General features: G+C 41.0%; 1 pseudogene; it reads left to right on the top strand.

Moving 5' to 3' along the window:
- The first annotated feature begins 880 nt into the window (after positions 1–880).
- Positions 881–2604, top strand: LOC114709385 (annotated as a pseudogene).
- The last annotated feature ends 6630 nt before the right edge of the window (positions 2605–9234 follow it).

Here is a 9234-nt window from a genome sequence, read left to right on the forward strand (position 1 = left end):
CCCATTAAGAGAAAACTGCATCCTCTTGTTCAAAAGAATGGAATCTAAATAAAAATGTAGTGGCTATATACAATGGAGTATACTCCACTGTGTAAAAAAAATAAATAAATAAATTTTCAGGTAAATGGATAAAACTAGAAAATATTAAATTGAGTGGGGAAACACGGGCCCTAAAAACCAAATGTCACATGTTCATAATCATATATGTATTGTCTGCTATTTTAACACAATTTTCATTTTAAGAAAAAAACTACATATATTCTCCTTTTAAAAAAAAATTACTTCAAGATTTTGTTTTCTTTAATGTTTAGAGCTTTGGTTTCTTTTTTGTTTTAAAATGCATGAAAGTTTTCATTCCTTCCATGCTATTTCTGTTTCTTCTTCTCCTCCCCATTTTCCTTTCTCCCCTTAATCTATATCAGAGCAATTTTTAAGAACTATAAAATTTCTGGAATTTTTAATCAGGAATAAAATTGTTTTACTGTAATTTTAAAAATTAAAGTCATTTATTTTTCAGTTCTGGTGTCAGTTCAAGGTGCCGCCACCACTGCAGCCACCAGAACTGAGACGCTAAAAGAGGTTGTTTCTGTGTCCTGCTAGTCAGCTCCCAAATAATGACACCAAGACTTATTATTAATTATTAAAGCTTGGCCTCAGCTTAGGCTTGTTTTTAACTAGCTCTTATAACTTAATGTATATCTTTAATCTACATTCTACCACGTGGCTTTTACCTTTATCCCATTCTGTGCGTCTGACTCATTCTGCGAATCTGTCACATCTAGATTCATCACCCTACTTCCTCTCTCCCTGCCCGGAAGTCCCGCCTATAACTCTTGCCTAGCTATTGGCTGTTGAGCTCTTTATTAAACCAATTTCAGCAATGTATCTTCACAGAGTGTACAAACATCCCACAACAGGAGGTAGAAAGGGAGGCCACAAAGGCTGGTGAGGCAGTACGCAAGCCCTGAGGAGATCGATGCCCAGCTGCAGACTGAGAAGCAGAAGGCCAATAAATAAGAGGAATAAGAATAAGGTTGTGGCAACAGCAGGAGGGAGAGCAGGCCCTGCATCTAGCCTGGGGAGCACAATAGAGCTGACCCTGTTGTGTGTGTATTAGGCGGGGCACCTCACCTGGGCAGCACACCAGAGCTGACCTTGTTGGTGGAGGCAAAAGTGAGCTGGGTCTGTAGATGTGAGAGCAGGAAAGCTGCCCCTGCCCCTTCCCTGGTATGCCATGGGATGGAAAGGGTAAGAGAAATATGCACCCCACCCCACCCAACCCTGGCCCCTTACCACTGTGGTCAGGCAGGAGAGCATAAGAACAGAAGAGCTGGCCCTGCCCCTCATGAAGTGCAGCCAGCAACTCTTACTCTGGAGAGTGAGCCCTGCACCTCCCCTGGCAAAACAGTAGAGCTGGCCCTGGTGGTGTGAGTAAGGGGGAGCTGGACTCCAGGGTGTGGGAGCAGAACTGGCCCCTCTCCTTGCTGTCTGCTGCACTGGGTGAGCTAGCCAGGGCAGTGCTAGAGAGCTTGCCTGGGTGATGACAATGAGGGAAAGCTGGTAGGCTGACCAACCCAGCTAACACCCAGGCCCAGAACCAGTGCTGAGTTAACTCACCGGAACACCTACCTCATATATGAACTGCTGAGCATGTGAAGAGGCTGAACCTGAGACCCAAAGCTACAGGATCTCCATGACACAGGACAACAACAGGATATCCAAGAGGAGTTCTAGTGGGAGCCCAGTATCCATAGTGCAGCAGAAGCCAGAGCCCTCAAACCAGACCGAGGAACACTTACATGTAAAGTACACTTTAAGGACTGAAGAGTATACTGTGTGACTTCACGGGCCACACTACAGCTTCCATACAGAGATTTTGTTTTTAATTATTATTTGGGTTTTTTTTGTTTGTTTGTTTGTCTGTTTATTTGGTTTGGTTTGGTTTTTAGGGGTTTTGGGGGGAGGTACTTTTAAATTTTGTTTTGGGGGGAGCTTTCAAGGGCAGGAGGTAGAAGCAAAGGGATGGGGGAGATAAGTAGAATCGGGGTGCATAACTTGAAATCCACAAAGAATTAAAAAAAAAAAAACAGAAGAGGAGGAGGGAGGAGGAGGAGGAGGAAAGGAGGGAAGGAAGAGGAAAAGAAGGAGAAGGGAAAGGAGAAAGAGGAGGAGGAGGGGGAGGGGAGGAGAATAGAAGGTGGATATGGGGTTTCTGTGACCCCCCCCAAAAGAGAAGAAGTCTCTAGACTCAGATGAGAGTTAAGATGGTGATAACTGCCAGCAAAATCGGAAAGCTGTGGAAGCACTGGTTGACACTGAGACCCCGACCAGTTGGCACAGACAACCGAGAAGGTCACACAGCTGTATCTGGATGGGCCACAGGAGCTTTCAAGGAGAGAACTCGGAGAAATCGAGAAGCAGAAAGCAAAAGCTCACTCCACGAAGGTGCACTTGACTGGGAAGACAGAGCAGGCCAAGGCTGATCTTGCGGGGCTCGCAAACATCAAAGAACATCTGGAGGAGAAAGCAAGAAAGAAGAGGAGAGCAGAAGATGCTGCGACTTTGTCAGGAATATGAATGCAGTCGTTCATCCTGAAGAAGTAAGCTGGCCTGTGGGAGGAGATGCTGGGGAACTGGACCGTGCCACCAGGACCTCGGTCATGTCTCACCCACCCTGGCGCCCTGCTGCCGCTGCCACCAGCTCCTCATAGCCCGGAGCCCCTAGGGCCTGGGGCCTCTTTTCATCTTGGCACAGAAATCTTTCAGGAGATGGGAGTGGGTGGGGAAGGGGCAGCCACTGTCTTTGAGACCGAAAGATGCAGGACAGCATTTCATACATAACCCTTTGGATGTTTTTGCTGTTTTTAAAATTTGGAATCCTGTGATTTTTTTGGGGGGTGGGGGGCGGGTAAGTACCTGGGAAGAGGGTAAAGAGGGAGGGGTTGGTGCCAGCGGGCAGATGCTGTGGCCGTTGATGACACCCAGCCCTGAGTGCTGCCTGGGTGTTCACTCAGAGGGACTGTGGGGAAGCCTGTGCTCCAAAGGGTCCAAGGTTTGTGCCTGGCCAGTTCCATCCAAGGGAGCCTCTCCTTGCTGACACGCTCTGCCTGCTTCCCACTCACCCGGCCAGGGCTAGGGGCCATTTTTAACCCTACCCAGTGATCATTTCAAGAAACCTCAGGTTACTGGGCATCACCCAAACAATACAAGCTCCTCAAACAATACAATTTATGTATTCGGCAATTTTTTTTTTTCAAAAAGCCATTTATGCCAATGTCTCTCAGCTCATACAGGTTAGACATTCTTTTTGTTGTTGTTGTTTTTTTGTTTTGTTTTGTTTTTTTCGAGACAGGGTTTCTCTGTGTAGCTTTGCGCCTTTCCTGGGACTCACTTGGTAGTCCAGGCTGGCCTTGAACTCACAGAGATCCGCCTGCCTCTGCCTTCCGAGTGCTGGGATTAAAGGCGTGCGCCACCACCACCCGGCCAGGTTAGACATTCTTCTTGTGAAGTTTACATTCGTTACATATCCTTTATATATTTTTGTCTTTATATCTCTGCAATGCATTTAAATTTTTTTTCAGATCTGATGTTCATGGAATGGAACTTCTTGTCCTTTTGTTAGGACCTGCAGCAATCTACACATTCTTTTTATAGTAGTGACCATTTTTGCCAGTGAGTACTACTAATGTGTCTTCTGGTTATGAACCAGTGGAACCTGCCTTTGCCACAGCAAAGCAAACAGTCTGGTTCTGAGAATTCATAGAAATGGACTTGGAAATCAAGTCAATACTATCTGTGGCAGTGCTCTTTTTTTTCAAAGACATAAAACAAACAAAAAAAAAAAAAACAGTGTGGCTGGCTTATGGTATTACTGAAAGAGTTGATTGGGTTTAAAATAGAAATACAAAGTTATTAGGCTATGAGCTATCTCTATGAAGAGTTCTGCATAGCTCTAAGCTTGGCTATGTTTTGCTTGGATGTTTCTACTTAAAAGTTCCTAAAACATCAGACAAAGTAAGTTATAATCATAATCCATGATTCAATGCATTTTAATAGTTTTAGAAATAACTCACTGTCCAGGAACAGCAGAGTGCAGTAGAGATGGATAAAAACAGACCATGCATCTGAATGTGAAAATAAGCTAAGGGAACATTTTCATTGAAGAAAAATAAGTCACTTAGAAAAAAGTTAAAATCGTGTAGGGTAACAATCATTCTTACTAAACGTTGATTGACTTCTAAGTACAAGGCAGTGTGTCAAAATTACTTTTATTACCAGGTCATTTATATTTTAGGATAATCCTTGAAATACAGCAATTGTTATCAACTTGATTCTAAGGATGTCAATAGATAATTAATAATGAGATTTATTAATACCCCTGAGCATAAGGCCCAGTAGGTAGGAAACAGTTAAATTTAACTTTCAAACTTCAGACTCACATTGAAAAGAAATAATAAATGTTTGGGTTTCATGTCCTTCAAACTGCATACTAGCTTTATCAAAGAGCATATGCATTTTATATTTCTAATTCTAACTGGTCTTACTTTTATGGAGATAGCAATAATAAACATATTGATGGAAATAGGCAAAAGGAATTTGTCAGGCAGTTTGGGCAGGAATATTGAAAAAGAACAGCTCTGTTTCTGGAAATTGATAACCAGTTCTGTCTGGGCCAGAAGCCAGAAGTCCTTCATTTTGAAGGCAGTTTTGTCCTGGCTGGAGGCCAGACAATCCATAAATGTTCTGGTTTCTTGTTATCTTTCTTTTTCCTTTTACATAGCAACCTGACACCGATGCCTGGATGCTAGGTGTTATCAAGGACTTCACTGGCCCTTGAAGTTGTGTGGAAAGTGAAGTCCTGCCACCAGGAGGGAAAGACATATGCAAATATTGTGGAGATCTACAGCTGACCAGCTCACCCAATCATCCACAACATACACCTGCACATGCCCCTGAACACACACACACACACACACACACACACACACACACACACACACACAGCTCAGAGAATTATTAATCTCTAGACAAAGACTGCACAATGATACCCATTTTTCCTTTTTTGTTTATTAAGAAATTTTAAAATTCATTTTACATACCAATCAAAGACCCCACCTCTTCCCTCCTCTTGCCACCCCCAGCCTCCCCCTCCCAGCTCATCCACATTCCCTCCTACAAGAAGGTAAGGCCTCCCATGGGGAGGTACATTTAGTAGAAGCAGGTTCAAGCCCCTCCCCCTGCCTCAAGGCTGTGTGAGGTGTCCCATTATAGGTAATGGCCTCCAAAACGCTTCCTCATGCACCAGGCATGGATTCTGATACTACTGCTTAAGGGGCCCCTTAAGCAGATCAAGCTACACAGCTGTCTCGCTATGCAGAGGGCCTAGTCCAGTCCCATGCAGGCTCCACAGCTGTTGATCTAAATTTCGTGAATTCCCATTGGTTTGGTTTGGTTGTCTCTGCAGGTTTCCCCATCATGATTTTGATGCACTTGTTCATAGAATCCCCCTTCCCTCTCTTCAATTAGACTCGTGGAGCATGGCCTGGTATTTGGCTGTGGATTTCTGCATCTGCTTCCATCAGTTACTGGATGAAGGCTCTATGATGACAGAGTATTCACTGATCTGATTACTGGTGTAAGCCAGTACAGGCACCCTCTCCACTATTGCTAGCAGTCTAAGGTGGGGTCATCTTTGGGGATTCCTGGGAACTTCCCTAGCATCCAGTTTCTTCCTATCCCTAACATGGTATCTCTTTCATTGCTCTCCCACTCCATCCCTGTTACAGCTTGACCATCCCATCCCCTTATGTTCTCATGCCCCAACCCCTACCCTCCATTGCCCACACCTCATGCCCTATTTACTCATGAAGATCTCATCTATTTCCCCTCTCCAGGATGATCCATTCATCCCTCTTTTGGTCCTCCTTGTTAACTAGCTTCTCTAGAGCTGTGGGTTGTAGTCTGGTTATCCTTTGCTTTATGTCTTCTATCCACTTATGAGTGAGTACATACCATGTTTGTCCTTTTGAACCTGGGTTACCTCACTCAGGATGATATTTTCTAGTTCCATCCATTTGCCTGTAAATTTCATGGTGTCATTGTTTTTCACTGCTGAGTAGTACTCCATTGTGTATATGTACCACATTTTCTTTATCCATTCTTCAATTGAGGGGCATTTAGATTGTTTCCAGGTTCTGGCTATTATGAATAATGCCGCTATGAACAAGTTGAGCATGTCTCCCTGTCTCCCTGTGGTATGATTGAGCATTCCTTGGATACCTGTCTTTCTCTTTGGGAATTCTGCTCTACAGGATCATAAGATCGCTGCATATTTCTTTTTTTAAAAGCTGTTTTACACACACACACACACACACACATACACACACACACACTATATTATAAATACCATGATTCCATTGTCTCTGAAATTAATTCAAGTTTTGGAGGCAAAGGATGTAGAAGTGTGTTGCTTGGTTGGGATAGGGGGATTTTTAGTGGCCGTTGAATGCCCAGAACTCTAGACTCCCAAGTTATGCTCACCTGTGATGAGAAATTCTCTGTTGCACTCAATAACTCACTCCAACTTCACCCCGATTTGTTATAAAGAGTTTGCACTGTTCCAAATATATTACATAAGTTTCATGTTGGTCAGCATTGATGCCCTTGGGTTATAAATGATCCAAGCAAATTTGCCAAAATCACCAAAGGAGAAACCTGTAGAGGAGTCAAAGTAAAACCGTTTGATTGGGGAGCTAAGCCATTGCTGTCCTGCCACCATTGTGAAAGCCTGAGCATGAACGAAAGCATTGTAAAAGGCACCCATTATAGGAAACGCTGCAGCAATGTGTTACTAGTCACAGCTTCTTTTTCTTTGTTGCCATCATCAGTTTTATCTGCAGCTGCCTCTTTAGAGGCCTTTGTGTTTTCTGAGGACTAATTCTGTGGACTAATTAGTTCATCTTGCCACCAACGGTGCCCTATTTAGATACAATGACTTCATATGTTACCCTTAATTTTGAAGAGAAGTCACTTTAATTTCCCATATATTTTCATCCTCCCTTATAGCTTAGCTTTGTAAACCCCTGGGTAGATTTTATCCTTAATCATGGAATAAACCTGAGTCTCACTGGCACTTGAGAGTACTACTGTAGTGGAACACACAAAAAGCTATGTGTAAGCACTTATTTAAAAAATTTCAAACTACCTCTTAAAATTACTTTTGTCCTCCAGAAGGCCAGTCATAAATGGATTTTATGTTAAACACATGTTATACATGCTTTTTGGAATTGAATATTTCTTGAGAACTGAAGGGAGACACTGACAAATTTAGCAATAAATGTTAGAGTAACTCAGATTTAGGACAAGTGAAAAGAAACACTTGAAACGGAAAGAAAATGTTCATGGTTTGATTCTCTGCCTTGGAAACCTTGTCGATAGTCAGGGAACTTGAATAAAAAATTCCAGTTGGAATTGCAGTGCAGTGGAGCTTGTGACATGGAAGAAAATGCTACTAGTACATCCAAAGATATTATGGTACAACAGTTAACGAATGATTTTTTTCTATGGCTGAAATAGTACAGTATTGACAATTGAGGGGTGGAGCACAGCTGTGCACAGTCAGTAATTGCTTCTGAAATGGAAAGTGAATGCTTCAGCAAGATAAAGTATTTGCATTTAAATAAGAGAAAGATCAAGTCAACACTATCTTTGGATCATGATTTCTGAACAGCACTTATTTTATTTTTCTTATTTAAGATTTATTTTTCTGCCTCACTGTAGAGATAAATAGAAAAACAAACTCAGTGATGTGCTGCTGTATCATGCTCACCTTTTAGAATACTGGGTATGGGAAATGGGGAAGGATGGCTGTGAGGAGACCATTAGACAGTAACATACTAACACATGACTAGGAGATATTTGAAAATGGTTGTGATGATCTCAGAAGAAAGCTGACTAATCATCAAATGATGATATTCAATATGTGATTAATACACCTCATTATTTATGTCATATTTCCCCTTTCCTATTAAAATGTTGAATTGATGTTTACTGTCCCCATGTTCATAAGAGTTCATTTCAGATGTGCACATTATGCTTTCATTCTCATGTTTTATAAGGGAAATAAATTTATATTAAGTGAATGAAACAAGAAAATGCAAGAAAGAGCATCATTGGCATTTATGAATGATATGTTGTTGTTGGATTTTGCTCTTTGCTCTTTAGGGGGACCTGCCACCCAGCTCCCAAATAAATCACACATGGAGGCTTATTCTTAATTAGAAATGCCCAGCCATAGCTTGGCTTGTTTCTTGCCAGCTTTTCTTAACGTTAAATCCCATCTATGTTCTGCCTCTGGGCTTTTACCTTTTTCTACTTCTGTTTATCTTACTTTCACTCTACTCTGTGGCTGGCTGTGTCACCCTCCTCTCCTTGTTCTCTTGCTCTTTTTTCTTTCTTTTCCTCCCAGATTTCTCCTTCTATTTTTCTGTCTGCCTGCAAGCCTTGCCTATTCTTTCTCCTGCTTTGCTATTGGCTATTCAGCTCTTTATTACACCATCAGGTGTTTTAGACAGGCATAGTAACACAATGTCACAGAGTTAAACAAATGCAACATTAAGAATGCCACACATCTTTGCATCATTAAAACAAATGTCCACAGCATAAACAAATATAACACACTTCAAGATGATGTTCTACACTGATGTCTTTCTATAACATCAAAGCATGAGAGCTATTACATCAATCAAGCAGAAAACTAATCATCAAATGATGATATTCAATATGTGATTCATCAGATTGATTATAAATTTGAGAATTTACAGCATTCAAAATAATATATAATTATAATAAATATAATATAATTATTCATGCTTAGGTAAAATGTTTTCAAGCTTAAAACAGTATCTACATAATACCAAATCCAAATTTAAAATCTTTACATCTTAATTTTATGACAAAAAGTTAAAAAATGCAAAAGTGAAAATTATCAGAATGTATAAAATTTATACCATATTCTCCCTCAAATTAAAAGAAAATAAAAGATAAACATACAAGTATTACTTGATAAATTATTTGAAAACTATTTTAATGTAAATCCCATATTTCCCAAAAAAACAAAAACAAAAACAAAACACACCAAAGTTTTGCATTTTTCAAAAAATTTCACAACATCGATAGGTAGAAAGAAATAATAATAAATTTGTGGGGATTAATCTTCAAGTCACAAACAGATGA

Source organism: Peromyscus leucopus, chromosome 22 (assembly GCF_004664715.2).
Source record: "Peromyscus leucopus breed LL Stock chromosome 22, UCI_PerLeu_2.1, whole genome shotgun sequence".
Taxonomy (NCBI): domain Eukaryota; kingdom Metazoa; phylum Chordata; class Mammalia; order Rodentia; family Cricetidae; genus Peromyscus; species Peromyscus leucopus.